The sequence below is a fragment of the Mauremys reevesii genome, linkage group 11 (assembly GCF_016161935.1).
Source record: "Mauremys reevesii isolate NIE-2019 linkage group 11, ASM1616193v1, whole genome shotgun sequence".
Lineage (NCBI taxonomy): Eukaryota > Metazoa > Chordata > Testudines > Geoemydidae > Mauremys > Mauremys reevesii.
Window position 1 is genome coordinate 49,714,899 of NC_052633.1, and position 15,338 is coordinate 49,730,236.

At 44.6% G+C, this 15,338-nt stretch overlaps 1 long non-coding RNA gene across 1 annotated transcript in view; it reads left to right on the top strand.

Moving 5' to 3' along the window:
- The window catches only part of LOC120375211, an 84,649-nt gene extending 73,494 nt beyond the window's left edge, over positions 1–11,155 (top strand). The window contains exon 5 of the long non-coding RNA XR_005586514.1: positions 10,942–11,155. This is a non-coding gene — a long non-coding RNA (uncharacterized LOC120375211). The remainder of the gene's footprint in view (positions 1–10,941) is intronic.
- Positions 11,156–15,338: the final 4,183 nt, after the last annotated feature.

Here is a 15,338-nt window from a genome sequence, read left to right on the forward strand (position 1 = left end):
TGGAAGGTGGTAAGGACCGCGAGACGTACTGTGATAAAACTGAGTGAAAACGTGTCCTGTTTTAGTTTGAAAAGATGGTCTAAGATGTCAGGGAGGTTTGCAGTCTGGGGTATTAAGCATCTGTGGAAGCACCAGATGGAGAAGCATTTCCACTTTTGCAGGTAAGTCTTAAGAGTGGAGTCCCTTCTACTGTGCAGGAGGACATGTCGGACCCGTTCTGAGCAGGCTAATTCGTGGGATTGAAACCTTGAAAGAACAACACCGTCAGATGGAGTTTCCAGAGCTGCAGATGAAGAAGCTGACTGTAGTTCTGGGAGAAGAGATGTGGTCTGTCGGGGAGAGTACGGGGAGGATGGATGGACATGCGTAGCAGGTAAGGATACCATGTCTGCCTGGGCCAAGCTGGGGCAAAAACTATGACCCGGGCCTTGTCCTCTGTGATGTTGCGTAGAACCCTGTGTATGAGTGGAATCAGTGGAAAAGCGTACATGAAGGAGTTGTTCCAAGGAATGAGGTGTGTTTCCGAGTCCTGTTCTGGAGCAAAATAGATGGCATTTGCAGTTTGAGGAGTGGCAAACAGGTCTATCAATGGAGTGCCCCAGTGGGAAGACAGCTGTTGGGGTATTGATGGATGTAATTCCCATTCGTGTTTCTCAGAGAACTGTCTGCTGAGTGTGTCGGCAGTAGTGTTGTGACACGTGGGCAGGTAGGAAGCGGTGACTTTTATGTGATGATGTATGCACCAATTCCATAGTTTAATGGCTGTTGTGCATAGAGAGTGAGATTGTGCTCCTCCCTGCCTGACAGCTCGGAGTTCTAGGAGATTGATGTGCGGATGCGTCTCTAATAGGGACCAGCGGCCCCGTGCCTTGTGGTTGCCTAAGTGCGTTCCGCAATCTATCTGGGAAGCGACCATGGTTAACGTGAGTACTGGGGAATGTGGATGGAAGGGAACGTCCGTGCATAGGTTCTCTGGTCTTGTCTACCAATGTAGGGAGGCCAATATGTTCGGTGGCGGAGTCAGTGTTATGCAGAAAACTATGTCTGCTGGGTTGGATGAATGTATATATGGAAATAGGCATCTTGTAGGGTGAGAGCTGTGAACCAGTTCCCTTGTACAGTGTGGGTATTATTGTGCCCAATGTGACCATCTTGAATTTTTGCACCTGTACAAGCATGTTCAGTTGGCATAGATCCAATGTAGGTCTCCACCCCCCGCCTTTCTTTTGGGAGTAGAATCCTTTTCCTCGATGTTGCATCAGCACATGTTTGACTGCATCTAGGTGGAGAAGATGAGCCACCTCCACGCAGAGAAGGTGCTTGTGAGAGGGGTCCCTAAGAGGGACAGAGAAGGAGAAAGGATAGGCAGGGAAAATAGGAAATGGATGGAGTAACCTGACTGAGCTATTTCCAGGACACAACGGTCCTGCGTGATCTGTTGCCAGACATGGTGGAAAGTCTGGAGGTGGTAGCCAAATGGGCAAATAGACGGTGGAGTCAAGGGATGGTTGCATGTACCCCCGACCAGCACTTCAAAATTGTTTGTTACCCAATGGTGGGAAGTAGTTGGTTGTGCCTGGGTTTGCCTGCATCTAAGAGGTCTGTTGTGGTTTTTACCAGTGTCACACGGTGTAGACTGGGGTTGGTGATATTGTTCTGTGCTGGGCGTTTGGTAAGGTTGATACCCTTGTCTCCTGGGGAGGGACAGGTAAGTGCCCAATGTGCAGAAAGTGGCTCTAGAGTCTTTCATAGTCTGAAAGATTTCATATTGGGTTTGTTTGTGTTTGTTTGTGGGAAAAGAGGTTCTCTTTGTCAAAGGAGAGACTCTCCTCTTTTGGACTGCAAATCTTTGGGGATATTGGATGCCGAGAGCCAAGAAGACCAGCACATCACCACTGCAGTGGTGTGGGCTGCTGGATCAGACACGTCCAGGGATGCTTATAGTGCCATGCTAGACACCAATTGACCTTCGACGAGGACTAACTGGAAGTCTGCTCTCCTGTCCTTCAGTATATGGGAGGCAAATCAAAGAGCAAGTTGTAGTTGTCATGGTCATAGCTTGCAAGGAGGGTAGAATAAATTTGCAATTCTAAATTGCAAAGTAGAAGAATATAAACCTTGCGGTCCAGGAGGTCAAGACATTTGAGGTCCTTGTCCTGCAGAGTGGGCCAGTAGTGTGGCTGCTTTGTTCTGTGTGTTGCTGCATCAACCACAATAGAATTGGGTTGTGGGTGGGAAAATAAGAAATCAATGTCCCTCGCAGTCATATAGTATTTATGTTGAGCTTTCTTGCATGTTGGTGAATGGAGGTGGGGTCTGCGAGAGAGTACCAGCTGGTTCTAGGAGAGCTTTCTCTATGGGTAGTGCTATCTTTGAAGGTGCAGAGGGTTGGAAGATTTTGAGAAGCCTATGTTGTGTCTCCTGGACTTCCTCCAAACGGATGTCCTGAGTTCGTGAAATTGCATAAAGCCATCCATGTTTTGTGGAGGTGGAGGCAAAAGGGCGACTTCTGTGGCTGATGGTGAGGCAGGAGCCAGTAAAACAGGGAAGGGGTCATAGCCCACATCTTCAGGAGGGGGTTCAGGAGCTCTAGATGTTGATAGAGCTGGGGATATAGGCGTAGGATGAGCTTGCGGTCTGGTAGAAGGAGCGCAAGGAGAAGCAGTGGCAGGAGCCGACCACGGGTACCACTGAGGCCAGGGCATCGGGTAGGGAAAAAAATGGGTCCCGGCCACTGGGGGACAAAGTAGGGAAACTGAGGCTGATTCTTATGATGTCCCATGTCTTGGGGTATATATGGCTCCGGTGGGGGGGGGAAGACTCAGGCAGGGAGAACCCTGCCTGCTGCTGTGTGCCGTTCTCACTATCAGTGAAAGTATCCAGGTCACGTGGGCAGAGCTGCTGTTCAAACAATGAGTACTCTCTGTCCCAGAGCCGAGAATCAGGCCTAGGGGCCACAGAGATATCCTGCTGATGCAGGAATTGTTGCTGCTCCGTAGGCTGGTGTGCTGCAGAGCATAAAGTCTGAGCGGCAGCCCGGAGTGATTTTAGTTTCACTTTGGCAGGAGCCGAGAGCTGTTTGTGAGAGCCTCACAGAGGGTCTGAATCTGCTGGGGGTAGCAGGCAGGCAGGCTCGGTGCCGGAGGAGGAACTCGTTGTTGGCACCGGGTCCATTGTCGGTGCTGGGGAAACCAGTGCTGAGGAGAGCTTCCCGCTGCGGGAAGTCGGGTCCCTGCTTTAGAGCCCCGTAAGAGTTGCTTGTAAAGTGCAGGGGTGGTCAGAGTTGCCTGCTCTCGGCACTGACAGCACCAAGGGTAAAGACTCTGCAGGAGATCAATTACCCTCTTGAGTGTCTCTGAGAGGAGACATTCGGGTTTCCTGCCTCTTCACATGAAAGGGTGAAGCCGGGCTCCCGGTCGGTTCTGACCTGGCAGGGGAGCGTGAGGGAGCGGGTTTACTGCCCTGCTCCATAGGCAGCTGCAATGCTTCTCGCCTCTGCTCCAGAGAGGGTGAAGCCATGCTCCCAGTTGGTTCTGCCTTGTGGCAGGGGAGCGTGAGGGAGAGGGTTTACAGCCCTGCTCTATAGGCAGCTGCAATGCTTCTTGCCTCTGCTCCAGAGAGGGTGAAGCCATGCTCCCAGTCGGTTCTGCCTTGGCAGAGGAGCGTGAGGGAGCGGGTTTACTGGCCTGCTCCATAGGCAGCTGCAGAGCTTCTTGCCTCTGCTCTAGAGAGGGTGAAGCCATGCTCCCGGTTGTTCGGACCTGGCCGGGGAGCATGAGGGAGAGGGTTTGCCATTACCTGTCTCCAGAGGCGGCTGCAGGGATTTCTGCATGAGAAACAGTTTCAGCGGCAGGTTCCTGTCAGGACGAGCCCTGGTTTTGAGGCTCGTGCAGTGGACACATTTGGCAGGGACTTGTATCTTGCCAAGGCACTTCACACAGCGCGAGTGCCCATTGGACATTGGCATAAAGTCCTGACAGGAAGCAAATTCCTTGAATCCTGAAGCCCCTGGCTTTATTGAACTAGTAATGCCAGGGGAGAGAGTCTCAGTGGGAGACAAACCTGAGGAATTTTTTTTTTAACTAAGTAACTATTCTAAAGGAAGGGAAACAACTAGGATTTTACTAACTAACTATTTCTATGTAATTGTTTCATTCAAAAACCAGGGAAGAGGATCAGCACTGCTCCGAGTCCCGTCTTCGGCCAAGGGCGGTTGAGAAGGAACTTAGGAGGGTGCGGGACGCACGCGCTCAGGAAGATTCCAATGAGACGGGAGATACCAACTGAGTGCGTGCGTCCCGACCAGGCACTGCTACCGAAAATTTCCGATCAACGGCGCCGGGACGCACCGTCACCTACAGTGGAGCACCCACAGGGACAGCACTCAAAGAAGAATTGGAATTTTATTCCACTCCACATTCAGATTATTTGCCATCCCCAGAATTTGAGATATATCTATAACTACTTTGCTTTGTTTAAAAGAAGGGTAAAGTCAATGGAGTTGTACAGGAGTAACTGAGAGGAATTTGGCTTTATTTTTCAAATTTGCTTCATGTGTGCAAAACAAGCTAGAACAGAAAATAGATTCCTTATGTATGTGATTCCTTATGTATGTAATTCCTTCAGTTCTGTGGTAAAACAGAGCCCTTAGAAAACCTATACAAATTCCATTATGTCCGCTTCCTCCCTATCAACTAACAGCACGTTTCTCTTTTGTGTCTCACTTGGCTTTTGCATCTTTCCTTGCAGCTGGCTATGGAATGCTGGTTTTGAAACACCACTGAATCATTACAGATTTCACCCTTTCTCTAAAAGCTGGTTACAATGTGTGATGAGCCCTCAACACAAGAATCAAACACTGAAACATTTTGCACAGTGTGTTAAATGGGTACACTTATGAAGATAGCTCCAGCAACTGCAATTGCTTTTAGATATAGCCATTTAAATGTTCTCAGGCTAAATTTGTCTAGATGGCTGTGTAATTTTAATTTTATGCTCACCATATTATAGGGGCAATAATAATCAAATGAAAACTGTAAGTATCTAGAAAATGTATGCTTCTTCTGGTAAAATACATGCAAGCACTGTGTTTTGTTATGCATTTCTATTTAGGCAAAATTCCCTTTGATTCCAAAAGGAGGTTAGCCTGAATAAGGAGTGTAGGATCCTTAGCATTGTCTATTTGTAGTTAATAAACCAGGGTTTATTGTAAGTGACAGGCTCTGCTAAATTATAAAGACTACATGTACTATCATATTTATCACTTAAAGTGATCATATACTCATAGATCATTTAATATATCCAATATATTGAGTACTTTTTTTATTGGATTGGAGAGCTTTAACCAATCATAATGAAATGGTTTCTCCTAATAAAATATTTATGTTATGTAAGTATAGAGAACACATTTTAGTATTGATCTTTAGCTGAGAAAATTTTAAAACACTGAGTTTGAGTCCACAGTATCTATCATGAATCATTAAAGAACATCTCTCTCTCTCTCTCTTTTGTGGGGGGGTGAGGGATGGCATGCATAAACAGATTTTGCTGAATGAAAGATCCATTGATTTCAGCACACCATGACTCCAAGTGACTAGTATAGTTAAAGAAGCCGCAAGGAACATCACATGTCTCAATTATTTTGTATTCAAGAGCAATGGTGACCTCTCCACAACTGAGGTTTAGACCTGCTGTCCACTAGAAACCTAGTATCAGAGGGGTAGCCGTGTTAGTCTGGATCTGTAAAAGCAGCAAAGAGTCTTGTGGCACCTTATAGACTAACAGACGTTTTGGAGCATGAGCTTTCGTGGGTGAATACATGACATGCATCCGACGAAGTGGGTATTCACCCATGAAAGCTCATGCTCCAAAACGTCTGTTAGACTATAAGGTGCCACAAGACTCTTTGCTGCTTTTACTAGAAACCTAATTTCCCCACTGGTCACTTCAAAAATATCCTCAAACAAGATCTATTCCTCTTCATACCTTCATATGTGGCCAGTGGCTGGCAGCCCTTCTTGAGGGGGGGGGGTTTAATATTTTAGATAATTCTGCTTCTCCTGGTTTCCACTGCATTAGGGCGCTTCCTCAATTGCTCCCCTGGTACCAGTACTCTGAAGCTGCTGTAGTCACTGCAACTTTAAACACAGCCCCCTCTGTGGGAAAAAAGGAAAAGAACAGCTGCAGATGTTCAGACCTTACCCACACCTCTCCTCTGGCCCACCAATGCCCAACTTCCCTGTGTGCCGGTGTGCAAAGAGCTGGGCTCCATGCCTTAGCGAACATCCTTTGCACAATCCTCTGAAATTCTGCCCCCTTCCCCTTTCTGTATTAGAACAGCACCAGCTGGAAAGACTTCAGCATGAGGCAAGATTGAAAAGAATGGGATAGTTTCATTGGGAAAGGAAATTAATGAGAAGGGACGTAGAAGCATCTAAAACAATGAATGTTATAAAGAGGGTAAATCAAGTGCTCCTGTTTATCCTTTTCATAATCCACGGAGAAGGGGCCTTTTAATGAAATTGAAATGCAGCAATTTTAAAGCAGATAAAAGAAATCCTTTCGATACATTCAGTGCATGATCGGTCTGTGGAACTCATTGCCACAAAGTACCAGTGAGCCAAAGATCTTAGTAAGATTTTTAACAGGAATAGAGATTTCATAGAGGTAATGAGACCAGATAAGGTAAAATGTTTGTATAAAGAATATAAATCCTCACGCTCCAGGGTATAATCCAACTACCAGTTGACAGTGGTGAGAAAGCAACTTCCTCTCTGAGCAAATTACTCCATAACTGTTCACTGTGGGATTTCTTGCTCTTTCCTCTGAAGCATGTGACATTGGCACTGTGGGAGACAGGATACTAGACGAGATGGACCCAATGCAGTAATTCTTATGCTTATAGGGTATAATAATAAAAATTGAAAATAGCGAAGTCCCCTGCCATTCCCCTGGTGTAGAAGCCCTCATACAGTATTTCTAGGGCAAAGAGTCACTGAAGACTTTGTGCTCTTTGAATACGTTGCAGCACCATTTGGGCAGCACCATTAGGATGCTGCATCACCTCTTTGTGTAACGCTCCTTTACATGCAAGCCACTAGCTTTGAATCTTCCCATTATCCACTGCAGATTATTACTCTAATTTAATCACAAGGGAATGATGCATTTACACTGTGTGCTCCAGACCCTCTTCCTACTGCCAATTTCCCTTATCCCACTCTCTCTACTGCCCTGCCTTCCTACTCTGCCAAGCCCTTGCCTTCATAACTGTCTGAAATTCTCCCTCTCTGCATCTGCTAACCCATCAACACATATTCTCTGCCATATGCACACTGTCACATCTGCCAGGGCCTCTACTGCCATGCCCCAATCTCTGCTTCAGCCTTGCCTTCCACTTCAAACTCAGTCTCTCCTCTCCACTTTCCCCATAGCAACTGTATCACCACAAACGTACCCTTGTCTCTGCTCCAAAGTCCTTCCTCTATAATTAAGACTTGTGTTATGGTAGTACCCAAAGATGCCAATTAGGGTTGGGGCCCCATTATGCTATTATTACTAGCAGACCTCACTACCAATAGTAGGGCCTAGGGCAGGGGTGGCCAACCTGTGGCTCTGGAGCCACACGCAGCTCTTCATAAGTTAATATGCTGCTCCTTGTATAGACACCGACTCTGGGGCTGGAGCTACAGGCGCCAACTTCCCAATGTGCCAGGGGGTGCTCACTGCTCAACCCCTGGCTCTGCCACCGGCCCTGCCCCACTCTACCCCTTCCCACCCCCTCCCCTGAGCCTGCTGTGCCCTCACTCCTCCCCCGAGCCTTCTGCACATGGCGAAACAGCTGATCAGGAGGTGTGAGGAGGGAGTGGGAGGTGCTGATCGGCAGGGGCGCTAGTGGGCGGGAGGCTCTGGGAGCAGGGGAGGGGGGAGCTGATGGGAGGATTCTGATATATTACTGTGGCTCTTTGGCAATGTACATTGGTAAATTCTGGCTTCTTCTCATGCTCAGGTTGGCCACTCCTGGCCTAGAGGCTTCATTTAGGATCGGGGACCCATCATAGACTCATAGACTTTAAGGTCAGAAGGGAACATTATGATCATCTAGTCTGACCTCCTGCACAATGCAGGCCACAGAATCTCACCCACCCACTCCTGTAACAAACCCCTAACCGATGTCTGAGTTATTGAAGTCCTCAAATTGTGGTTTGAAGACCTCAAGCTGCAGAGAATCCTCCAGCAAGTGACCCCTGCCCCATGCTGCAGAGGAGCTTTGTGCAAAGACATAGTCCCTTTCCTGAACAACATGCAATCTAAATAGACAAAACAGACAAAGGGTGGATGGGGAAACAGAGGCAAAGAGAAATAAAGTGACTTGCCCAAGGTCACACAGCAGGTCAATAGCAGAGCCAAGTAAAGCATCCCAATCCAGTATTGTATCCACTGCATCCCTTCAACTCTTGGGGTAGGCCTACACTTATGGCAGTGTGTAGAGTACAGACACTGCACACCTAGCTAGCATAGATATAAATAGCAATGCAGATGGTGAGTCATGTCTTCAGTGAGTAGAGTAGAGTGCCCCACACACCTGAACCTTAGGGTGTATACCTTATCTGGCTCTCTACCTGGCCAACCAGTGCATCCCACATCTACAATACTAAAAATAGCAGTGTAGTGTCCTGTTGCTTCCCAGTTGCCAGAACCTTTCACCGTGGTGTGTAGCTATGCACCATAGAGACAAATGTGGATGCACCCTGCCTTTCACTGCAGCGCATAGCTACATGTGTAGTGCCTGTACTTTACGGCAGTGGTTCTCAAAGTTGGTCCACCACTTGTTCAGGGAAAGCCCCTGGCAGGGCGGGCTGGTTTATTTACTTGCCGAATCCACAGGTTCGGCCAATCGTGGCTTCCACTGGCCACGGTTCGCCACTCCAGACCAATGGAGGCTGCAGGAAGGGCGGCCAGCACATCGCTCGGCCCGCGCCACTTCCCACAGCCCCCATTGGCCTGGAGCAGCGAACCGCGGCTAGTGGAAGCTGCGATCGGCCGAACCTGCCGATGCAGCAGGTAAACAAACCGGCCTGGCCCACCAGGGGCTTTCCCTGAACAAGCAGCGGACCAGCTTTGAGAACCACTGCTTTACACACCACAGTAAGTGTAGACATAGTTTTATATGCAGTACTTGTAGTGTACAGTGCTACTTGCTGTGTGTGACCCTGTAACCCCCATATTCATCATTTGTATGTAGTTGTGATATTTCATACAGAGCATGCCATGTAAAATACCATATGAAAGGTCATGATCTGCTGAAACTCATTGTTCTGTCAAAATATGTGTATCCTCATTGTATATGGAATTATGATATTCTGCTATATGGTCATTATTGAAATATGTTGTGAGTTTAAGAGTTACCCACTGCTAGTTCTCCAGTGGCAACAAAGGAGGTGACCCATACCCAGGCAGGCGTTAAACAACCATTGACCAGCAGGGGAATTGTAAACAAGAGATCTACAATTCAGTGACACTTGTGCAAACACCACACAATGGGAATTGCTCAACTCTGTGACTCAGCAAGGCCTACCAGGACATGCCTGAGCCAGTATCTTTCCAGGGCATGGATTGAGAGTATAAAATAAGGGCCAGTGGCATCATGAGATCACCTCCCTCTTCCCCCACCTTCATTGAAGGCACAAGAATGCAGGGAAAAATAGACAAAGACTTTGAACTGAGGAGATTGGTCCCAGGCTGAGAAGGAAATTCAGCCAGTATTTTAAGAACTGTAAACTATATGCAACAACCAGTGGGGTGAGAAAAGCTGTTTGATTCAAATCTTGCTTAGTCTGAAATTTAGGATTTAGAATGTGTGTTTACTTTTTATTTTTTTAAGGTAACTATCTCTGACATTTATGCCTACCACTTATAATTACTTAAAATCTATCTTTCTGTAGTTAATAAACTTGTTTTAATGTTTTATTCTTACCAATGAGTTTGTCTAAAACTGCTTGGGGAATCTGCTCAGATTACAAAGGCTGGTGAATGTCCACTTCCTTGGATGAAGTGGTGAACTAATTAATAAGTTTGCACTGTTCCAGAGAAGGTCTGGAGCCGTGTTAGACTGTGTATTTCTAGAGTGCAAGGCTGGAGGCTTGAGAGATTTGCTGGTGTTTCCCTGCATATAGTTCATGAGTGCCTTGGAGAGCATTTATGCAGCTTAGTTGGATGTGCCACTGCATACTGGTGGCTGGGTGATAACAACACTTAGAGAAATTTGCTGCTTGTCACTTGCAAAACATTGTGAGAGACAGACCAGGCTGGAGAGTTAAGGGGTCACAGCAGTCCCACAATTCCAGGTTGTACCCCGGGGATTCCATCACACTGCAAACATGCAGAAAGACATGGTCCCTGCCCCCAAAGAGTTTACACACTAATTTTAAACAAGCTACAACAAGAGAATGACATGAAATTTAGGAAAGGGTGAAGATGACAAGAGTAACAATAAGAATATGCAGTTGCACAAGTCAGCTATTGCACAACTTCATGGTTCTCAGCTAATCTGAAATCTTTGGTTTGTTTGGTATTAAATAAATGAAATTTGATATCCACAATAACCTAGCTATCATTAACTGGCTGGTTCCTTGTAGGCACCATAGAAAAGGTGGGTCTTGAAAAGGATTTTGAAGAATGAGTGGACCTTGGCCTGAATAAAAATGTTAGCACTATGTAAATATAGCAAAGTCTGATTTTGGAAATGTTATGGAGGAAAAAGCAATAGGATTTGGATACATGCCCGATTTCTCAGATAAAAGAGGAGAGTCATCAAATTCTATCAATCCATCCTCCATAACATTTCCAGATATCAATAATTTCCTTTTCATCTAGTAGACAGATTCAAAGAAGAAGTGAGAGCAACTGGCCAGAGAGATTAATTTAGGTGCCACCTTTTGACAGGATTGCACAAGAGCAATGTGAGTGTCAGGCATACCAAGGAAGATGAGAAGGAGTCTGTAGTCAATGTGGGAAATTCTGAGAACCTGAATGACAGCTCAGTGCTCTTGAATTTCCTGAGTGGCAGGAAGGAGAATATGGCAGATAGTGATGTAAGACTGGATGAATAAAGCAAGTCATAAGCAGAAAGGGTAATTTGAAAGGTTTCAGTATAAATATGGTGGTTGAAGTTGTGCATGCAGATGAGATCACTCTAAGTGTATAGTGCAAAAAGGGAAGGGGAAGGAAAACCCCTTCAAAGAAAACAGAAGAGGAGAACCAGCAATGACAACATCAAGTGAGTACGAGATTTAGAGAGACATTTTGATCGAAACTGTCAAAAGGAGGGAGAAGATGAAGCAGAGATCGAAAAATCTGTCCAGGAAAATAATCTGAATCCTTCCTGAGAGCTGATTCAATTGAGTGGAGAGGACAAAAGCCCAGTTGGGGGGAATCCAAGATGGAGTTAGAGGAGAGGGATCTGAGACAGTAAAACTACAGCTGTATAATTACTTTATGCTTTAATAGAGATTTAACCAACCATTACTTCTCTGCATTTTTCATTTTCTATATCTCCTAATTGCTTTACCTCCTCCCTCCTTCCTCTTTGAAAAAAATGTTAAGGTTTTCTGGTCCCCTCATCTCTTCTTAACGAAGAGATTATTCAGTCCTATGGGAAACATTTCAGCCCACTACATTTACATTTCAGAAACATTCTTCCATCTCTAAGTAAGTTCATTATAAGACAAGCAAAGACTTCCTGTAGATTTACTAGGATAGCGCACTGTGCAAACTATCATCCATGTAAATTCCAGTGACTATTAGTTGGAGCTACTGTCGGATTCCCTGCAGACAAATCTGAACATTTACAAGTACAATTTTTTTAAATGGTTTCAAAGACAGTGAACGTTTCCTTATTTTATTACTCTCATTTCCCTTTGCACAGTCAATAGCCTGTTATTGTATGGCAGAAAATATATGTAAGTCTTAAAGTTCTTGTCAGAACATTTGGTGGCAATAGGCTTTTTTTTTTTGGCGCTGTCATAAAAGCAACAAATACATTTTCAATTCTACAACATAAAAGTGAAACTTAGAAACTTAACTTTTAGAATCCCAGATTCTTTCTTGCTCTAATGACTTTAAATCCAAATGAAGTGGCACTAACAGCTGTCCAATTTTCCCCTTCTTTACAGTTTGTGAGAGTCGGTTCATTGCTATGGAGACTCTCTCTCTCTTTTTTTTTTTTTTAAAGCCAACAAATTTTGCTTGCAGCTGAAGAATACAGTATATTCAATTCTTGAAGAAACAAATCAAGGAGAGTTTAAAGTATCCAGCACTCCCTGTACCCAGAAGTTTGGTCACTAGCTACACGGGACCTATTCCACAATTATAGAAAGTATTTTTAGTTCCCAGAAAAAAAGAGACATAAAAACACAATATGAAAAATACACAAAGCAATATACCATTCCTATGTCCCTTACTCTATCAATATCAGGTTAAATTTCTTCCTTTTGCTTCTATTTCAGATGGAATATAGCTCTTGGGATCCAGATCGTGGACATGTAATGGCCCATCAAACCTAACATGGTTCTCTGTGGCAGAGAGTTTCCCCTACTTCGGAGGGAGATAAGGGTGCCCAGCAGCATGGTGAAGGTGACAGGCAGCTTGCAGAATCCCTGGATCACAGATTAATTGCTGTACAGCCCACAAGCTACTGAAAGAGCAAATGACACAGTTTCTAACTCTACCTCCCTGATGGTGTGAGAGAGAATTGCATCCCAAGGAACCTAATGATTAAACTCTCATTTTATAATTTTCAGCTGCTTACCATGAATTCAAATTTTGTTTTGTTTTCCCTCCATTTACTTGCTATAATAATGTATATAGATGCCTGGAGGGTTTCATATGGCAGAAAACAAAAATTAGAGTTTTTTCAAATTCGGATAAAAAAATGGTAGGCAGAGCTACAAAAGGAAAGGGCAAACATTATAGTTGGGTGGTAGTGTCGCCATAGTTGCGGTTGATAGTCATTGCTGTCTGTGACTGGATGTACTAGGCATTTGCTGCCATCTGCTATAGGCCCAGCTGCCGGGACACACCCTGGGGTAAAAAGGCTGGGAGTGAGCAGAAGGATATCAGGTGAGAGCAGACAAAGTAGAATAACTGTCTGCTTCCTCTAGTGGTCAGTTGTGTGTGAATCTGAGGCAGAAGGATCTCCCGTCTTAACCCAAAAAAGCCTGGACTGGTCAGGGGTCTAAATCTAACTGCACCTTTTTGACTGAGTCAGGAAAAGTCTGTTTTTGTTTTAAGCTGTGGAATTTAAAGGCCAGATGACAATGGGAGTTGGACATCAGTTGACTTAAAGGGAGCTTACCTCATTAGATGCTCCACTGATTCAGGTGAACCTGTGACTCTCTCACACCAGTGCCAGGCGGTCATGCCAATGGAAAGGTGATACCAGAAGGGCCACCATGGAACAGCTCATTGCTTCCCCTATGAATCTTGTCAGGACGTGAATTCTTCCTTAGTTGACACTCATCTGAGGAAGGAGTTTAAAGGGAAGAATGATGAAAGAATACTCAGAGTCATTAACAAAATGCCTAAAAGAAAGTTAGACATGAGTTTAACATACTAGGGCAGCACAAAAGACTAACATAGTTTTGGGTTGCATTCATGAAGATATCACGGAGTAGGGAAATATTAGATCCCTCTCCGTACTGCTCTGGTATAACCACACCTGGATTATTATTCTATTGAGGCCACAACAGTCCCAAAAAGATACTGAAGATTGAGAGTGTTCAGAAGAGAGCAGGAAAAATCATCAGAAGACTGGAGCAACTTATAAAGAAAGATTCGAAGCATAAAAGTGTGAATATCTTACTAAAGGAATACAAACAGGAGGGGAGGAGAGCATATGAGTCTGTAGGATGTACTGAAGATGAAGATGGTACATGTATAACTTGGAGAAAAAGGATGGAAAATTTTGCTAAATTACCAGAAAAACTTCCTAACAGTGACAAGTATAAGGTTGTGGAATAGTCTGCCAAGGGAAACTGCATTACTTGGGACTTTTAAAGTAGAGTGGACAATGTATTGGAAAAGATGCTGTAGGGAACAATTTGCAAGAAATTGGACTAGATCATCTAATAGGATGTTTCCATCACTAACTTCTAAGTTTCCGAGACAAGGTTATGAGAAAGTGTTAGCAAATGGTATCTTTTGTATGATGCTAGAATACAATCATCTGTTGAAACCCTGACATATTCTGTAAAAATGAAGGTTTCATACAACTCAGGAAAGATGTATGCCCTTTGCACTGCCAGCTAAATATATCACCATACTCAATGATGCAGAAGTGAAAAGTTCCTCCATACATGCTACAGGTATTATATGAGAAAAATGCATGAGAGGTTAGCAAGTTAAAACAGCAACCCAGAATGATATTCAATTCAGTAATTTTATGAGGTGAAGGAAGAAAGAATTCTCTATAATACATTCATCCCGCTCCACAATCACTAGCCTCAGAATATGCCTGTTATATGACAGCTAGCGCTACATTTTCAAATCCCATTAAAATGATGGGATTTGTGCACATAGTGGAACTGTCACTCAGAACTTTAAAAATATGTCCCCAGTGTCTCACTAATACACTGAATAGTTTCATTATAATTACTGCATCCTCAAAAACCCATGCATCTCCCTCTGCCAACCACCCCCTGGAAAAAGCAGCAGCATGTTTAGTAAACATTTTGGATTGAAACACAGAACTGTATATATTAAGAGATGGAAAAGATCACTTAGGTCATCTAGTCCATCTCCCGTTGTCCATTAACTAGTGCTTTGTTTAACCTAATTTTAAATAACAAAAAGACAGAGAATAGTTCCAAGTTAAGAAACCTCATTCTCCCAGCTTTTCCTGATCTGCAGCCTAAATGTTCTCTTTCTTAATTTCATCTCATTATAACAACGCTATTCCCTTCTTAATAATTTCTTTTTGCCCTGTACAATCTCACCAAGATGCATAGGAATCCCTACTCTATCACTCAAATTGACAAGAGTCCCTATCTAATTCCATCCTTCCATTTTTCAATGTGGGCATTTTTTCTTGGGCTTCTCATGTTGTCTTGTAAAAATGGGACACTGTATAGTGTCCAGTTTGTGATGGTGTAAACCAGTGGTCCCCAACCTTTTTGTGGCCAGTAGCGCATTCATGTTTTCAGAAGAGTGTGGCGGGCACCAACAATTACTTACATACAGGGCCAGCTCCAGGCACCAGTGGAGAAGGATGTGCCTGGGGCAGCACATGCTACGGGTCCATTCTGCAGAGTCAGAGCGGGTTTTTTTTTGGTTTTGGGTTTTTT